The sequence below is a fragment of the Canis lupus genome, chromosome 19, assembly GCF_011100685.1.
Source record: "Canis lupus familiaris isolate Mischka breed German Shepherd chromosome 19, alternate assembly UU_Cfam_GSD_1.0, whole genome shotgun sequence".
Taxonomy (NCBI): domain Eukaryota; kingdom Metazoa; phylum Chordata; class Mammalia; order Carnivora; family Canidae; genus Canis; species Canis lupus.
In genome coordinates this window covers 12,218,527-12,239,543 of record NC_049240.1, presented here as the reverse complement: position 1 = coordinate 12,239,543, position 21,017 = coordinate 12,218,527, and positions in this window count along the sequence as shown.

Sequence of the window (21,017 nt, the reverse complement as noted above, 5' to 3'; positions counted from 1 at the left end):
TGATAAAGGGATGTCCAGTAGGGATTTCTTTCAAAAGATATGCTTTAGAATCTGCATTGTAAATTCTCACTGTGAAATTTCTAGGTCAGTTTACATTGTGCACTTCTTGTTTAAGAATAATTGTAATCTTTAGACTAAGTTTCAGAGGTATAGAAGTTTTGTTCAGGTCTGGGATGGCATTCCTCTCAGAGACAACTGATTAACTGGATTAACAGTACAATATATTAACAATTTTCATAGCTCTGTGAGGTAGATTCTTGTTCTGCATCTCCTTGGCTAAGTTGGAGTTCATGTTGCTGAATTACTTCTTATCAAGTTTTTGTTAGAGTAGGCTAAAGGAGGAACTTATGCGAGACTTGGAGGATGGAAGTGAAGGAAACGGTCATTACTCACAGATAATTGTGGTAGTCAGAGACAGAAGTGCCCACTGGGTTCCAGCTTCCTATTTTTTTGCCTTGTATTGAACTTGCTTTCTGGCCAACAGCAGCAGCAGATCCAGATCAGACTCTTGACTTTGGGCAAATGGATAAACAGAGGCCATGGGTTCTCATGGACCTCTCCAGAAATTGACTCCTCCTAGCTTTATTTTGGTGGTTAAACAGGCTTGGACTCTTGAATTTTCCAGAAAACTCTGACTTGTACACAGTGCCAGTGAATAAGACTAATTAGTGACTTTCTCTGATGCTCCAACTCCTTTTCCCAGATGTCCAGCCTGTCCAAACTGCAGCCCCAAGATTATGTAAGGTATTTATTCCAATAAGGTTCATAGGAGCTCTGTTTTCTTGATTGTACACTGAGTGATAGATTTATTTATTTATTTAATTATTTTAAAAATTTTATTTATTTATTCATGAGAGACACAGAGAGAGAGAGAGGCTGAGGGAGAAGCAGGCTCACAGGCTGCTCACAGGCTGAGGGAGAAGCAGGCTCCATGCAGGGAGCCCGATGCGGGACTCAATCCTGGGAGTCCAGGATCATGCCCTGGGCCGAAGGCAGACGCCTAAACCGCTGAGCCACCCAGCATCCCTAGATTTATTTATTTATTCATTCATTCATTTACTAATACTGAGACTCAACAAGATTGGTTGATTTGCTCCAAGTTTTACAACCTGTAAGTAGTAGAAATGAGATTTAACCTAAGTTGATCTGACTATAAATCAGGGATCCTGAACTCAAATGTCCTAAGAGGAAAATCAGGTAAGGTAAGAGAATGGCACAAGTTAGAGTAGGAAACATTTCTCAGAAAGGAACAACTGAGGTCTTCTAGTGCATAGTTCTGTAAAGCATGTACACGAATTACATTGGGAACCAAGGCTTAAATAATCAATCTAAAACACTTGCTTTCAGTTTAGGTCAATGAATTCAGGGTTTCCTCAATAATAATAATAATTTAAAAAGTAGGTGAATATAAGCTACACTTAAGTTACTGGAAGACTTCTAGAGACAGTTTTTGCACTAAGGGAGACTGCTCAAAAATTAAAGCTAAACCTTCATTTTTTGTTGATTGATCATCCTGGTGTGTATAGATCTGGACCTATGTTCAGTTCTAGATAATTGTTAGTTACTATGTAGAATTTCTAGCTTAGTGTGGTCGGATTTTCTGATATTTCAAAAAGTTACCACCAGTGATTTTTCAGAAAAAAAATTTCCAAATTGAATATTTCTTTAAAAAAATAAACTAGTATGGTTATAGAGATATAAATGACCTAGCACTGTAGGTCATTTATAATAGGGGACATTCTACACATTCCTATCACTCTTAATGCTATTAAGCATTTAGTATATCCTTGTGTAGAGCATTTTTAAGTCTGGAGAAATGTGTTAGCTAAATCAAATATTTTTTGATGGAATATTCTGTATAAGAAAGTTAAAGACATACACTTGCTGAATTATCTGTACTGGTGTTTTCTAGATGTTATTTAGATAACTCACAGGGCTAGGAATGAAGAAATGGGACCTGAGTTGTCCACATCATCCAAACCATTATCCATTGTCATTAGCATACTAGTGTGCCTTAATTTATTCCCACTATTAGTCCCAAGTATACATTACTCATGGTTCATTATGGTATTTGTTTCTTCTTATAATAACCCATTGAAAAATTATAGCATTTAATCAATTAGTGTCATAACTCCTACTCAAATAATCGTCAATGCATCATGAAAACCTGCATGATGGAAGTATCATTTTTTATTCTACTTTTAGTAAGATAATTAACATTAACTAATGATGATTAAAGTTGTAAATATTTTTTTTTTAAATAGCATCAATAAAGATATAGACTTGCTTTAGGAATATTTTTCATAAAATGTTTTCTTTAAAAGTGTTAATATGAAAATGAAAGCAACCAATTGCTCCTCATTTCTCATCAATTTCTCTTTATGCTTACTGTGCTAAAAGTTAAAAATTTCCACTCCTCTATATTATGTGAATGACCAATATGAAGTCTATGTTATAGTCAACATTGCAGCTGTCTTTATCCCTCAGGGAATATTTGAGTGGAATAGATGAATATAGTTGGAAGTGATTTGTAAATAATTTTCAGGGCAGATAGTATTGTTTTCTGTATATGTTTTTATATCATAAGATAAAAAATCAACTGCTCAAATTTTTTGTTTGATTCCAAAATTAACTTTTAATTTTGAACTTTTATCATCAAAATTTTAAATTCACATTTTGGGTTTTAGCTCTGATATGTAAAGGGCTTGGAAATTGTCACTCCTGTCTTTACCAAAACCAAAAATGGAACAAACAAAATTAATGATTTTTCTTGGACCCATGAGAGGACTGAGTTTTCAGAGCAAATCATCACCTTGAAATCTGGGGAAATAGGCAAATACAGAGTCTCATCTGAGATCAACTTATCCGGAGCAGAAGACACTGGAGCCAGAAATTGATAGGAACACTAAAAGAATAATTTTGATTAATTGCTAGAGGGTAACTGGGGATTAGCATACAATGGTAGACTTCTGGGAGTCACAGTTATGGAGAACCCACACACTTTTGGAGTTTTACTTCCAAGAACCTTACCAGGTTCCCTTAGTGATGATCTGGGAAAGATCCCTTAGTGTTTCTGGCAGGGGAAGAGAAAAGGTAATGTGGAAAACACCTAAGGCTTTTTCCATAATAAAGGCTTACTTCTGAAGAAGAAAGACTTTACCTTGTTGATGGAAAAACAACCTCCTACCTAAAATTCTATACCTAATGACATTATCCTTCAAAAGTGAGGGAGAAATAAGACTCAGACAAACAAAAACTAAGGTAATTTATTACCAGCACATCTGCTTTGCAAGAAATATTAAAATATGTTCTTTGGGCAGAAGGAAATGATATAAGTCAGGAATATGAATTTATATGAAGAAAAGAAGAGCACCAGAGATGAAATAAGGTAGGGTAAAATAATTTATTATTCCTATTCTTAATTGATCTAAAAGAAAATTGTTTTTTTTTTAATTTTTTTTTAAGAAAACTGTTCTAAAGCAATAATAGTAGGGTGCCTGGGTGCCCCAGTCAGTTAAGTGTCTGCCTTCAGCTAGGGTCATGATCCTGGAGTCCCAGGAAGGTAGACCTGCATCAGACTCCCTGCTTCTCAGGGAGTCTACTTCTCCCTTTTCCCCTCACCCTGCTTATGCTCTCTCTTGCTCTCTCTCTCTCTCTCTATCTCAAATAAATAAAATCTTAAAAAAAAAAAAGCAATAACAGCAGCAATGTATTAAGTGAGTATAGCATGTGGATAAGTAAAATGAATGACAGCCATAGGGGGCAAGAGGGAGGAATTGAGTTTATTCTGCTATAAGGAACTAAAACCAAGTGAAATAGTGTTATCTGAAGATGGACTTAGATAAGTTACAAACATATACTGTAAACTCTAGAACAACTACTAAAAGTTTTTTTTTAAAGTAAATATAATTGATCCACTAAAAGAGGAGATAAAGTGGAATCATACAAAATGCTCAATCAAAACCAGAGAAGGCATAAAAAAAGAAGGCTCTGCTCATAACTAGACCACAGTTACAAACATTATTTACATGAATCTAAGTAAATCAATATAAATGCGGTTAGTCTAAATACACCAGTTAAAAGGCAGAGATTGTCAGAGGAGACAAAAACACAACTATATATTGTCTATAAGAAACCCACTTTAAATGTAAAGACTCTGATCAGTTAAAAATAAAGGGATGGAGAAGGATGTACCATGCAAACACTAATCAAGATAGAGCTAGAGTAGTAGCTGTATTAGTTTCAGACAAAGCAGACTTCAAAACAACAAAAATAATCAAGGATAAAGAGGGGTACTACATAATGATAAAGGAAGCAATTTTTAGGGAGACTTAACAATCCTAAACATGTATGTACCCAACAAAGAATAAAAATGTTAGGTAAAATCTGTTAGAACTGAAAGGAGAGATAGACAAATCTATTCTTACAATTAGATTTCAACACCTTCTGACAGTAATTGACAAATTAAACAAGCAGAAAATCAGTAAGAATGTAGCTGACCTGAACAACATTATCAATTTATTTATTATTGATATTTATAGAATACTGCATACAATAACAGCAGAATACATGTTTTTCTCAAGCTTCACCAAGATATACCACATTCTGTGCCACAAAACAGACCTTAGTATTAATATTTTTTTTTAATTGAGGGGAAGGGGCAGAGAGAGAAGAGAAAAAAATCCTAAGCAGGCTCCACACCTAGCACAGAGCCTGATGCAGGGCCTGATCTCACAACTCTGAGATTATGACCTGAGCTGAAATCAAAGTCCAACACTGAACTCATTGAGCCATCTAAGTGCCTCCACCTTAACAAATTTTAAATATAGAAATAATACACTGTGTTTTCTCAGACCACAAGGGACTTAGGCTAGAAATCAGAAACAGAAAGATAGCACACTTAGCATCCAGATTTGAGTTTCTAATGCAATTCTCTGATAACAGAAAACAAGACTTCTGGAGGAAATAGCTGATTGTAGGACCAAGACTGGATATTCAAAATAACCCCAGAGCATCTTGTAGTGACAGAAAGTAAGCACTAGGAAGTGCTAAAACAATAATACCAACACCATGATGATGACATATCAAAATGACACAAGAACCAACTGAAAGAGCTATCAATAATCAAAGATGGCATAATTTGATAAGAGATTAAGTAATGCTGGATTATAACTCAAAGTACAAAATAAATATCTATGAGGCCGTAATGTGAAAAATAATTGGAAAAATAAATTAATGGAGAATAGACAAATCTTGCATGAGAATAATTCCAATTATTTGTGTAATTATTTCACCCTTAAGTATAACTGGTAGTTTTACATCAGAATTGCACTACTCTGGAGCCTCTTGAGATCCAGAATATAAACATCTGGTTTCTTTGGGGGGTTGACAGGCCTGGTAGCTGCGAGTAAGAATTGGAGAGGGCAGCCTGGGTGGCTCAGCGGTTCAGCATAGCCTTCAGTCCAGGGCCTGATCCTGGAGTCTGGGATCGAGTCCCACGTCAGGCTCCTTGCATGGAGCCTACTTCTCCCTCTGCCTGTGTCTCTGCTGAGCTCATTAAGTTTACAATCCTGAGTCTTTCTAGACTTTTGTAGTGGTAAATGAGTTTTCTCCTCATTGATATTTCCATCAACATTTAAGTATGATTTTCTTCTTTTCTAGTCGTACTTCTTTCCATTTATAGCCCTTATGTATTGCGATTAGGGTTGCAGATGTCTTCTGTTTTTACCAAAGATAGTTTCTGATACTGTGTTTTTTTCTCCTTGTTGTTTTAGAAGTGATTTTATGAAATAGTTTTACTTTAATCTCAAATGGAAGTCCACAATTGGCTTCCTAAGGGTCATTGTTATTTGATGACTAATCTGTTTTGAAGATGCCTTAAAAGTAGGCTGGCTAACCTGATAACATTCTACCACAATACTCCTCAATAATGAAAATGGTCTTTCCAGCAAAGACAATCACTTCATGACATTTTCAAAGCATTTACATATCCTTAAGGAAAATATGAAACATTTTACACTGTTCAAACTCTGCCATTCAGGGCTATCCAAACACTACCATGTTATATTTTTTATCCCCCCGTGTCCTTGTAGAGTGTGGTTCTCCTCTAAAATAAATGGATCTCCATGTAAGTTAAAGGGAAAATATGGACCTAGAGTTAGGTGATAATATAAAAGTTCAAAATTAAGTCAACCAATGATCAAAATCTGTTCCAGTACACATGAGAAAAAATTAATCACAGAGATTTCTTTTTTTTTTTTTTAATCACAGAGATTTCTAAAAAAGGTACAGAATCTATATTTTTCTTATTTAACTTAAAGAAGAACCAAATTAGATAAAAGGTATTCAAATACACCAGAATAATCACATAATCTTCAATATTAGTAATATCCCTGCCATGTTATTATATGTGAGTTATAATTCTTTTTAAAATAAAGGAAATAAAAAATAAAGGAAATATTCCTTTTTTTTTCCCTTTCCTTTCTACCTATATACATTCATCGTATATTTATTGCTTACTATGTACTGTTCCATGTCCTGGGAATCTGTCAGTGAACAAAATAGATAAAAAATATTTGTCTTTGTGGTGCCTTTATTCAAGTGGGGAAAATAATAATTGGTAATCCTTATGTAGTGCTTACTGTGAAGCAACTATGGTTCATTGGTCTCTATGCACCTTAACTCACTTGGTCATCCAAAATCTAATAAAGAACAATTAATATATTTTACACATAAGGAAACCTTGGCTCAAAGATGTTAAGTAACTTGGCTAAGTTACGCAGCTGGTAACTCATGACTCTGGGACTTGAACTCAGACCATACGGTAGTCAGAAGCATTAACCTTAACTATTAGACATACTGCCTATCTATGGTATGAATGCTTGTCTGATTTATATATTAGAATTAGCTATGAATTGGAACTAAAATTATCTTTATTTTTTTCCCTATTTCATCAATGATATGTAATAACTGCAAAAAAACTAAAAAACAGAAAAGTCATAAGAAAAAGCAAAACAATCTGGACTTTAACAGTTGGAGATAGTCACTGCTAATATATGTAAATATATATGTGTGTATGCATGTTATGCACATATATGTATATATATTGTATATGTATTGCTCATTATGTAAGGTTTTGTGATCTTCATTTTCACTTATATCATTATTTTAAGCTGCCAATGATCTGTTATGTAGATACATGCCCAGTTCTTAACACAAAACTGTATTTGATAAAAATTAAACTATCAAAAAAAATTAAACTATCATAAATTCTTTAGCTAAATCTTTGTTGTTGGATTTTTTTTTCTATCATAAACAAAACTGGAGGAAATATGTTTGGTTTTCCTTCATTAGGATAAATTCTTAGAATTGTTGGAGGAAGAGTAAGCAGATAACTTTGTAAAATATTTTGATCCATATTGCTAAATTTTCCTTTAGGAATGATTTTTTTAAAGGTTTTATTTATTCATGAGAGACAGAAAGAGAGAGACAGAGACATAGGCAGAGGGAGAAGCAGGCTCCCTGTGGGGAGAGCGATGTAGGACTCAATCCCAGAACCCCAGGATCATGCCTTGAGCTGAAGGCAGATGCTCAACCTCTCAGCCACCCAGATGCCCAGGAATGTTTTATTTATCAATGATATACATGTGGTCTTCTATTTTCACAGCCAGTTAATCCCAGACTTTAATGTTCTTTCTAATCTTTCCCAGCCTGAGAGAAAATATAGTATCTCAGGATAGAAATTATTTTCATGGTTTTCTTAGTAACCAAATATTAACATTTATTATTATATCAAACATCTTTGATAGACTTGTTTTTCATTTATTACCTTACCCCAAGTTTATATTTTGAGAATTTGTTTCTTTTTGGTGTGCTTTCTTTATTCCTAGAATTTCTCATCACCCATGTTGGCTTGCTATGTTTTCTATTTAAGTGGATATATAAACGTTTGTAAGGAAGACTTGTTGTTATTGTTTTGAATTGTGGAAAACTAAAGCTAATTAACTATTATTACTTCTTTCAGCCTAGATTTTGTGAAGTCTTTATGTGACCAAAATGACAATACATCATCAATGTTAGTTACCTTATTAGACCATTTTCCTATGAAAATTACTTAATTAACATACTATCAATTGGTAAACGAGATTAAAAATACCAGATCCTCTACCCCATAAATGGTATGGTTGCTTTGTGTAAACTTGTTTTTTTTTTTTTTATATATAGCTAACTGGTGAACATTTGAAATAATGAGAGCTTTTATTATCAGTTAATTAATAATGATGATTATTGAACCTTTGTCATAAGTTCATAGAATGGTATTCTTTTTCTTGTACTCACACTAGCTTATAATCATTTGTCTTTTTTGTAAGGTGTTAGTTGTTTCATCAAAATAGGCCCCAAATGCTCCCAATTTCCTTAATAAACAAAATTTCATTTTATTTCAAAACATTACCAGATATCCTACGGATTGTTTAAAAATAGACAGACATTATGAGCTAGATTCTTAAATAATGGTTAACAATAACAGCAATAAGTAAACTACAAATATGCCCTTTTTCTGAACAAAAACAACAACAAGACAGGTTCCCTTAAATAGTTTCTATAAACAGTTCTTTTACTTTGGCAAAGCACCTCAGTATGCTATCTGTGAGGTTTTTATTTTTATTAAACAAGCCTACACTGTATGCTTTTGCTTTAGTATCTAAAAGAGAAAGAGAAAAATAAAGCAAAACTGCAGCCATGGTTCTCTAAAGGCCTGCAATCCCACCCACTGTTTTTCTCCTACTGTGATGGGCATTTAGTAGGCACCATTTGTGTTCAAGATACTTGCCTTCCCCTGTTAGACTTTCAATACCCATTCACCTTTTGTGTCTTGAATCTGGCTGATGCACAGTCTCCAAGGTGAATAGTAACCATCGTAGGACCAACTTGCTTCTGACATTTATACAATACAGAATCATCTGGGGGTATATCAACCCTTCAGCCAAAGACCTGGCCTTGCCTGCTTTGCCCTGTTGCCTTTCAGAAAGTATCCAGGAAACTTCCTGGACTGTCTACATCAACTTCAAGTAAAACATTAAGCAAAGCCATTTTTTTTTCTTAAATATATATCTGTAACAAACACATTAGAAACAAAAACCACCATTCTTCTTTGAGACATAAACTGAGAAGAATTTGTCCTGAACAGTAGAATTTGTGACAGGGAAGGGAATTTAGTAGCAGCTGGAAAAGACTCTTGATGTCACTTTTTTTTTTTTTAAGATTTTATTTATTTATTTGAGAGAAAGAGTGTGTGCAGCAACAGCAGGGAGGAGCAGCGGGGAGGAGTAGAGGGAGACAGAGAAGCAGACTCCCTGCCAGGCAGGGAGCCCAACACAGAGCTCATTCCCAGGATCACAACCTGAGCCTAAGGCAGATGGCTTAAACCACCTAAAGGACTGAGCTACCCAAGCACCCCTTGATGCCACTTACAATCAGAAAAACAACACAGTCTTCATGCTTTTGTGAAGACTTCTTCGTGGATTTGCTTCTTTGTGGTTTGACACAATTCCTCCATTAGGTCATAACTTGTCAGCCCAAATTTCCATGTGATCCTCTTTTTTAGCAACTGTATGCTGTTGTACGATAAAAGACTAGTTTATGTTCTTGGCCAAATGAAAACTAAGGACAAGAAGAATTATTTTAAGATTTTTTTTTGTTATTGGAGATTATTATCACTTTTTAATACATATAGAAGACTTTTAATCTAGTCATCTAAGAACAAAATACTATCATTAATGTGATAGCTAGATGTTGCATTGATATTTGTAATATTGTTAGGGCTTCTTGGTAGAAAAAAAAATCCCTACCCTGTTGCATTCAATTGGACAGAATTATCATGTCTCATAAAGCTGTCAAGTTAATCTGAATTATAGATGTTTGACAGGCAAATAAAGATGAAAATCATTGTTCCAAAAATTGGGGATTATAGATGTCCTACAGAAATATACATGTTCAATTTAATAGTGATAATCCTTCAATTTAGATGAGCAGCATTACTGCCCTGATAATATTTTTTAATATCAAGGGCAGGATTTTATCTTTCACATCAAAAATACTTTGAAAAATTATTATTTGGGGACCCTATGCACACTGTAAAAGTAATGATCTAACAGGGTTTTTTTTCCCTTAGAGATATGAAAGTGGAATTAGAAACCATGCATTTATAGGTTAAAAATAATCTCTTAAAGCTTATTTTCAATCAAATTTTATAACAAATTCAAACCACTTTGTCTCTCTTAAGGGAATTTACCACTATCGTTATTTCTCCACTACACCCGTCCTTTTAAATCTCTAAAAAATGGAAGAACAATTTACTACAATAACAATGTTTACCCAGGGTGCTTTAGGAAGCCTTGACCTTTAATTGCAGCTTTCATATGCAGGCCTTGTGACTATTTTATTTCACAACATAGTAAGAAAAAAATATAAAGAAAAGTAATGAGCAAATATAATCAAGTATGCTACACCTTTATTTTAATCAGATTTGCTAATAACTTTGATTTGTATATTTTGATGATAAAGTTAAATCATCTAGTATAAAATATAATATGAAAGATTCAGGATAGGTTATTATTTTAGTGAGGATTGGAAATTGCTAAACATTCTTTTTCTTATTCTTTTTTTTTTTTTTTTTTCAAGAGACTATTGGTTTTCATTTATTCAGCTTAAGGCCAGAACTTCCTTAAAAAGGAAAGAAAGAAGGAAGGAAGAACTAACAGACTTCATATGTTTTGCCTAAGGTTTGATTATAGGATCCTACACATCATATTTTGTGTTTGAAGTCACTCACTTGTGTAAGGTCACCTAGCTAATAATAGGTGAAGGCAAGATCCAAAGCCCATTCTCTTTATATTAGTACTCTGCTTAACTGATGGTGTTAAAATTTATATAGATATCATATGCCGACAACAGGGAATGGTCAGCGAAAACCAGAGAAAAATTGGGGTCACAAAGAGAAATTGACTATACTCATCAACAGTGCCTAAGGAAATGGGCAAGATGATATGCAACTCTCTCTTTCTTTCTTTCTTTCTTTCTTTCTTTCTTTCTTTCTTTCTTTCTTTCTTTCTTTCTTTCTTCCTTCCTTCCTTCCTTCCTTCCTTCCTTCCTTCCTTCCTTCCTTCCTTCCTTCCTTCCTTCCTTCCTTCCTTCCTTCCTTCCTCTTTCTTTCTCTTTTTTCTTTCTTTCTTTCCTTCCCTCCCTCCCTCCCTCCTTCTCTCTCTTTCTTGCTTTCTTAGCTAAGTAAATGTTCATTCAGTAAGAAGGCATTGTATAATTTAAAAAGTTTGCAGCTGCTTTCAGCAATGACGAAGTATCTTTTAATCTATTTAATGAAAGAAATTTCTTTAATAGAAAACATGTTGATATGCTTATTGAGTTAGTTTAAGGACATGAACCACATAATCCTTGAGAATGGCAAATTCCAAATTTTTTGAAGGCATAATTTAAAAATCAATGAGGCAACTTTTAAAATTTTAATTTTATTGTGGAAAGAGTACTTACCATGGAATTCACTATCATGAATGCATTTTTAGCCATACAATGCAGTATTGTTAACTGTAGGCATGATATACAGCAGATCATTAGAACTTACTCATCTTTCATAATTGAGACTTTATGCCCTTTTATGGCAGCTCCACATTTTCCACTTCTCCCTGCCCCAAGTATCTACCATTCTATCCTCTGATTCTGAGTCTGACTATTCTAAATAAGTCATGTAGTAGAATCATACAGTATTTGTCCTTCTGTGACTGGCTTATTACACTTCGCATAATGTCTTCAAGGTTCATGCATGTTGTTTCATATTTCAGAACTTCTTTTTAAGGGAATAATATTACATTGCATGTATATAACACATTTTCTTTATCCATTCATCTGTGGACAGATATTTATGTTGTTTCCTTATTTAGCTATTGTGAATAATGCTGCAATGAACACAGGAGTGCAGATGTCTCTTTGAGATCCTGATTTCAATTATTTTGGGTATATATTCAGAAGTGGGATTGCAGGATCATGGTGTGGTTCTATTTTTAGTTTTTGAGGAATCTCCATACTGTTTAATATAATGGTTGCACCATTTAACATTCCCAGCAATAGTGTTACTAGTGCTTCAATTTCTCTACATCTTCACACACAATTGTCTTTTTTTTTAAATTTTTGGTAATAGCCGTCTATTACAACTGTGTAGTATTATCTCACTGTGAGTTTGATTTGCATTTTTTCTGAGAATTAGTGACATTGACCACGTTTTCATATATCTATTGACCATTTGCATGTCTTTATTGGAGAAATGTCTGTTTAAGTCTTGAGGTTTTTTTTTTTTTTTTTTTTTAAATCAGGCCATTTGTGAGCTTTTTTTTTGCTATTGAGTAGAGGGGTTCTTCATATATTTAGGATATTAAATCTTTATCAGAAATATGATTTGAGGATTTTCTTCCATTCCAAAGCTCGCCCTTTCACCCTTTTGATTGTTTCCTTTGCCTACAAGGAAAGTTTTTACTTTAATGTAGTCCCATTTATCTGTTTTTGCTTTTGTTACCTGTCATATCTATGAAATCTTTGCCAAGACCAATATCATGAAGATTTTTTTCCTGTTTTCTTCTAGGAGTTCTACAGTTTGAGGTTTTAAATTCAAGTATTAAATTTATTTTGAGTTGAATTTTCTGTATGGTGTCAGATAAGGATCCAGTTTCACTCCATTGCATGTAGATATCTAATTCTCTCAACATCATTCACTGAAGAGACTGTCCTTTCCCCACTGTGGTTTACTGGGACTTGTCAAAAATCAGTTGACCTTATAGATAGGATTTATTTCTGAGCTTTCTAGTCTGTTCCATTGACCTATGTGTCTGTTTTTATGTCAGCACTGTACTGTTTAGTCTAGCTTTGTAAAATATTTTGAAATCAGAAAGTGTGAGGCCTCTAGCTTTTCCTTCTTTCTCAAGATAGTTTTGCCTATCAGGGCTCTTATGTGATATCCATCTGAATTTTATTTTATTTTTTTGTTTCTGTAAAAAATACTAATAGGATTTTGATAAGAATGGCATTGAATCTACAGATTACTTTGGTTAGTATAGACATTTTAACAATATGAAATCTTTCAATCCATGAACACAGGATGTCTTTCCTTTTCTTTTGTCTTCTTTAATTTCTTTTTGGAAGAGTTTAAGAAGGATTGGCATTAATCTTTTAAAAAAATGTTTGGTAGAATTTACTAGTGAAGCCATCTAGTCTCAGATTTTCCTGGACCTCTTTGGAAGATTTTGTTTACTGATTCAATATCCTTCCTAATTATAGATCTGCTCAGACTTTCTATTCTTCCTGTTTTTGGTGTGTTGTAATTTTTTTTTTTTTTAGGAATTTACCATTTCTTCTAAGTTATCCCATTTGTTGGTGAGAAAATGTTTATAGTTGCCTCTTAACATTTATTTCTGTGGTATCAGTAATATTTATTTGAGTCTTTTCTTTTTTCTCAGTTGATCTGGTTAGGGGTTTGCCAATTTTGTTTATCCTTCCAGAAAACCAACTCTAAGTTTTGTTGATTTTTTTCTACTGATTTTCTCTTCTGTACTTTATTTATTTATGGCTGAATATCTTTTCTTCTTCAACACTTCATTTTTTTTAGGATGTAAAACTCAGGAATTAAAGAATGAATGCCACATGTTTCTAATGATTGGTTTTATGATTTGCAAGAATAAATTCCAGTGATAATTAATTGCTTTTCATCCTAATACAGCTCAGGATAAAGTTTATATTTTGTAAAAATATGTAAATTTTAGAAAGTTCAGTGATAAAAGATTGACTTTCTACAAAAATGAGGAAGAATAGAGTATATTTGAATATTGGTTCCTGTTATTCCTATATTTTAGTCATAAAATGTAGCCTAAAAATGTAATAGCATATTTACATATTGCATAGCTTTCAGAAAGTATAAAAAGATAAAAAAAATGCATGATTTAAAAAAACTATTCCTCAGGGTAACATATAAATTGCATACCTATATTCTTTGTATTCTTTGTGGTTTTGAAGATTGCTCTTAGGGATGTCCTCTCATCCTAATCACACAGTTATGTTTGATGGATCAAACAGGTATCATTATACCTAGGTTTTAGATTATAAATCTGACTCCGGAAGTTCAAAATATTTATTTCCAGTGTCACACAGCTAGTAATTGATGGATCCAAGATTGTTTTAATGTGTCTACAGATACCTCATTGTGTATTTATTTGGAGAGCACTAATAAATTGGTTATAATAAAGATAATATTTATATTCTACAGATCTTGATCTATAAGAAGCTATCTTAAGAAATTTAACTCAAAATTATTTATACATTGCTTGTTATGTGCCTGGCATTTTGCCATTCTTGGATAAACATGTATAGTTGAAACATAAGCTCCAATCTCAAGAAGCACACAGTAGTAGAGACAGGTAAATGTATGATATCGTAAACGTATGATGTAGAGATAGAGCCAGTAACTAAGCAATATACAAGAAACCCAGAAGAGGGAGGAGAGTTCAACTGTTCTAGGGTTGAGCTGGCCTCATGGAGGTTAGAACATCTGAATGGGAATTTGAAAGACCTTATTTCCCATTACACATAATACAAAAAGAGCAAGTTGCTTGGTGAAATGAAAACCAAGTGAAATTCAGCTAGTAAAAACTTTTTTTTACCTGGTTTTCACTCCGACTAGCTCCTTGTTTTATATTCAATATATTGGTTGGTAATAAAATGGGCCATCCATTATCTAAAACAGAAACCAATCCTATTGATTCTGTGTCTGACACATCCTTACATCAGTACACTCTCCCCTTTCCTATGGTCCTATCATTTCCCAGCCAAACTATTGCAAAGATCTGTTAGCTGATTTCCTATGTACTAACACCAGAATAATCTTTCTAAAATCCAAATCTGATCTGGCACCATGTGGCCAGAAACCCTTCAGTGGATTTCCTGGACTTCCTGGATAAATGCCAAGTTGGTAATTTATGTATTTATTTATTTATGAGGGAGAGAGAGAGAGAAAGAGAGAGAGAGAGAGAGGGAGCAGGGAAAGGGGCAAAGGGAGAGGAAGACCCTTGAGTAGATTCCCCAGTGAGCGGGAGTCTGATGTGATGCTTCATCCCAAGACTTCAAGATCATGATTTGATCCAAAATCAAGAGCCAGCCGCTCAGCCCACTGAGTCACCCAGGCACCATCCCTCCAACTTGGTCTTTATAACAAATACAATTTTTCTTAATGTTAAATTAAGAAAAGTGCTTAGTTAGTTGAGAGCAGGAAGTGATGTGCAGATCTGGGGGAGTACACTAGAACTTAAATTACCGGGGAGAGGATCTTGTCAGCCTTGTTTAGCTCCTCATCCCCATCACATGGCTCAGTGCAAGACAATATTTATTGAATATGGTAATGTACTTACACAAATTTTACAATTTATAAACTAGTAATTCTAAAAATATATAATAACTTATTTATTGAGTGCAAATCATCATGCTAGTTGCTTTACATTGGCATTTTCATTATCTTTAAATATTTACATTATCTTTAATCCATATGTTTATATTACCCTTAATCTCTAGAATGTTGCTGGAGGATACTGCCTTTTTTTTTTTTTTTTTTTTTAAGAGTTCGATAACTAAAGCTTGGAGAGGTTAAAAAACTTGCCAATGCCATCTAACTGACAAGTGGCAAAACGGATTGAAAACAAGGTCTGCTTGGCTCTAAAATCTCTTCTCTTTATAACAGTCTGCCTCCTTTTTCTATCTCTCGTAGATTCCATCTGACTATCCTTGTTTATTAAGGTACCAAAAGGTCTTATTTATAAAATTTATCACCCTTATGTCACAAAAAGCTTCCTGTGTATATATTACCTGCCCTCCCCTACTTCTCACCCTAAATATATTGGGGCTATTTTAAACGACTGAAAAGACTTTAAAAGCTTTAGGGAAAAGCAGTAGATTTGGAGAAAATTGTTCTGTCTGTGCATTACTATTTTATCTTCATGGATTTTCTAATTGAAATAAACATGCAAACTCTGACAGAATTTGTTCCCTCAAAAATTTTACTGTTTTTATAGTAATTTTATTTTCATAACACTTGACAGATTAGGAATTTATCTACATTGGGCTTGATGAATTAACCCTAATAGCTATGGTTTCACATTGGCACACATTAGAAATGTACCTGTGCCTATGCTGTATCCTCCGGAGTGAGATCAAATTCTAATATTATGTAAATAAAAACTAAAGGACTAATACTTTCTCCAGGGATGAGTTAGAATGAAAACTGGCTACTCATCACAAACATCTAAGGAAGCAGATTTCAGTCATTGTAATTGTGGTTTGGTTATTGTTTTGTCTTGCATTATTTATTGTTTGTCTCTTATTTTTGTTTTCCATTTTATTACTTTGGGTCTTTATCTTTTAAAAACTGTCTTTTGACTGCTGGCAAGTAAGAAGCTTAGCAGTCAGCATGGAAAGTTGTCAGGAATAAAGCATATTACATTACATTATGTAACGCCCGATCAATTAAAAAAATTGATTTACCTAAAAGTTTCTTTACTTCAGTCTGGTTGCAATGGTGTTTTCTTGCCTCTCTGATAGCATATGTGCATAGTATTTCTCCTACCTCTTTGCTCTCTCTTTCCTAGCCATCAATAGGGGTTATTGTGTGTGTGTGTGTGTGTGTGTGTGTGTGTGTGTGTATTTATTTATTTATTTATTTATTTATTTATTTATTTTGACTCTTAAATTTTGGAGCTCCTTAGTATTTTGTCTTGTGTCCATATCTTCTGTTACTCTGTAGTTTGGGCTTAGATACTTTCATCTACCACTCAATTTTGAGATTTATCTATATTCTGACATAGAGTTCAGGAACTATATATTTGAATTCTTGTCATTATCACCTTTTGCCCCACCTACACCTAAAATTTAATGTGTCAAAAGATGGATTTTTTGTCTTGACCCCCCTCAACTCCATTTTTTCTCTCTGTATCATTCCCCATTGTAGAGAATGATTCTCCTTGGTTGCTCAAACTAGAAACCTAGATGTTGTCCTTGATTTCCCATCTTTGTTCATCTTGATTGCATCTCTAGAAAATGTCTTGAGTTCATTGACTTCTCTACACATTTACTTCTAGTACCCTAGTTCAGACAACCTGAAAGTCCAGCCTCAAGTATTACCAATGATTCTAACTTACCTCTTCCCTTTTGTTTCATCTTTTGTATTATAGCTACAATTATCTTCCTAAAATATAAATATGATTATATCATTTCTCAGCTTAAATCATTGGCTTATTTCTCCATTACCAATGAGATAATATCCAAACTTTTTTACACAAATTAAGTATATCTTCCTCCTTTGGGCAATACCTACTTTTTTAGCTTCAATCCTCACCACTTTCCTCCCCAACTGTATGCCTCAGGAATATTATTTATTCTCATTAAAAACACTACCTCAGTTTTGATTATTTCTTTTTATTTTTTTAAAGATTTATTTATTCATGAGAGAGAGAGAGAGAGGGAGAGAGAGGCAGAGACACAGGAAGAGGGAGAAGCAGGCTCCATGTAGGGAGCCCAACGTCGGACTCGATCCTGAGACTCCAGGATCAGGCCCTGGGCAGAAGGTGGCACTAAACCGCTGAGCCACCCAGGCTCAGTTTTGAAGATTTCATTGTCTAAGTCTTTCCTGACCATCCGAGAGTAGATTAGGTGTTAGGTTCCTCCACAGAACACTGCATTTCCTTCTTGTGGCATTTATCACATTCAGTTTTCATTATTCACTTACATGCATTCCCAGTTGGGTGCACAATTTCTGTGAAGGAGTATCTGTTGTCTGCTGTGTTGCCCCTTGTACTCCTAGGACTTTATGCTGAGAGGGCATAACACACCACTGACTGAATGAACGAATGAACTTGTTTTAGAGAGTTTCATAAAGATGCAAAGGGAGAGGAAAACTCGGCACCAGAATAGAAAGCATTTAATATACGTCATTATGCTAAATGTTTTAAAATGTATTACTATTTTTAAATTCTTAAAAAATTAAACACAGATATGATCAAACTGATGTTCAAAAAAGTTAATTAACTTGCTCAGATCACATAGATAGCAATTGAAAGAACTAGGATTCCAACTATAAAAAGTAGTGTTTGTAGTGTTTTCTACTCTATATTATTTTTTCACTTATGCCAGAAGCTTAGGAAATCATTAAGGAGAGGTAGGCATCATGAGTTTCTTTGGCTGGAATCCATTTAAGACTCTTGTGATGTCTCATGAGGGTTAGTCTATGATGAATTGTTGGTATCTTGCACTTCCAAAATCCACCCATTGTTATTATTCTAGATTTCATGTCAGCAACATGAGACTTGCTTTCATTATTCCAATAGGTATGATTTTATCATTCAGTATGCTGAACTCTGTTCAGGGATATTTATGAATTTACCATTTAAGATGATCTATCCTAGAGATGTATGAATAAATACAATGACACCTAGTGAGAGTTAGAGGAAAGTATTGAAGATATTGATCGCCATCCTGAAAAAAGCTGATTCAGAGTTCTGTAGTACCAAAGATGAGAAGGGCTCTGCTATGCAACACTAGTTGCAAATCTTCTTTGACTAGAAATAGAAAGGTCATTCTCATAACATACTTATTATATATGAGGCACTGTTCTGTGTATTTTACATTTATAAACTCAACCTTACTGAATATCCAGTGATGAATTATTATTATTATTATTATTATTATTATTATTATTCAGTTTATTTATAAATCTGAGGCATAAAAGGGCACCTGGGTGGCTCAGACATTTAAGCATCCCACTGTTGATTTTGTCTCAGGTCATGATCTCAGGGTCATGAGACTGAACCACACATTGGGTTCTGTACTGAGCGTGGAGCCTGTTTAAGATTCTCTCTTTCCATTTCTCTCTCCCACTCCCCCACTGCTCTGTCTCACTCAAAAAAAAACAAAAAAACAAAAAAAACCCAAAAAACCCAAAAAACAAAAATAAAAGAATTAAAAAAATAAATTTGAGACACAGTAATTACCCAAGATCACATTAATAAATAGTTGAATTGCTATTTGAACCCAAACAGTCTAATTCTTCAGTCTGTGACTATAACCATGATGCTGAACTTTATTTTTATTTTATTTTATTTTTTTTAAAGATTTTATTTATTTATTCATGAGAGGCACAGAGGGAGAGACACACACACACACAGGCAGAGGGAGAAGCAGGCTCCATGCAGGGAGCCTGACGTGGGACTCGACCCCGGGTCTCCAGGATCAGGCCCTGGGCTGCAGGCATCGCTAAACTACTGAGCCACCTGGGCTGCCCCCATGATGCTGAACTTTAGAATTGCTATTTTGAAGTATTTTTTTTAAATGATACTTGGAATATAAATTTTTAGAAGCTGTGGCTGTTTATAGTTCTTAAGAACAAGAAAACTCTTTGTTCTTACTCCTATTAGAGATCCACCCCAGGAAAGATGTATTGTAAACTATATTTCTACTCTCTTGGATAATAACAAGATAAAATTCGTGTCTAAGAAAAGAAGGTTGAATTTATAAGCCATTTTGTGTCATCCATAACTATATCTACATATCTATATCTATGTAATTATTTATCAAGATAATCATCCCTCAACTTGACTAAACTTTAGATAGGCTTCTTTCTTACTTGAGACCCCTAAATTCACTTTTCTTAGAATATTTACTTTAGAAACTTTGGTGGGTGTCTTGCTCCAAGTTGTTAAAGTTATCTTCTGTCCAAAAGGTGAGGAAGTGTCCTTTTTCTTTTTAATATTTTATTTATTTATGAGAGAGAGAGAAAGAGAGAGAGAAGCAGCCTCCATCCATGCGGAATCCTGATGTGGGACTCAATCCCGGGACTCCAGGATAACACCCTGGGCTAAAGGCAGGCACTAAACCGCTGAGCCACCCAGGGATCCCTGGAAGTTTCCTTTTTCTTTGAGTAAAGCCAGTTAGCAAACACAGATGGCCTATGCCCTCCCTCTAACTCCAGCCTTTAAAAGCCCTACTGCTCTTTGTTCCAGTAGGTTTGAGATCAGACTTAATTCTGGCCTCTCTTGTCTATTTCAATAGCTTTGAATAAAGTCTTCTTTGCCTGTTTGTTTATTTCTGTTATAATTTTTGCTTTGACATCATATAGGTAGAAAACTCAAAATCAAGGTTTATATGTTGCTATTAGATATTAGTCTTTCCTAGGTCTTAATTCTTTACAAATATTCAAAATTGCAAGACTTTGTTGAAGAGGACCAGGCTCATTATTTTTACATTTTTTGAATGAAGAAACTAGGTCTCAAAATATTCTTTGGTAAGCTCTTGTTTAATGTCTTTTCTGGAGAGGAAAGTACATCCCCACCTCCCTGCAACCTTTTAGTTGTGGGCTCAGATATTTAAAAAAAAATTTTTTTTGTAGGCTCAGATATTACATGTCCTCATAAGGGTAGAGAAGATGAAGATATGAAAATATGTATGTGAATAACCATCTTATTGGAGATAGGAGCTGGGAGAATTTTAACCATAAGGATAATACAAACCAGCAGAATTTAAGAAACAGATATTCAAGAGTAAAAACCTGAGTTCAAAATGTAAAAAGTACTTATTTAGTCACACACTTCCTTAGGCAGTTATATTTGATCCATCTACTTCTTTGGAAGGAAGAATCAACAGGAGAACAAGATAGATATCTGAGGGAATTATTGTTTATAACTGCCTACAGTCATTTAAATATTTTTAATGTTACTAAAAAAAAAAAAAAGCTGTTAGCTCTTCTGATTGCTATGTCTGTTTTATTGGAAAATTCTCCTGTGGTTTCCACTGAAGATTGACTGGAAATAACTTTTTTTTTTCCTTTGGAAATTTTCAATTATACTGTTATTTAGCTGGCATTTTTTGTAAGGATCTGGGAATTCTTTTCTTCAAAAGTAAAAAGGGCAGTATGCTCAAGTAGGACA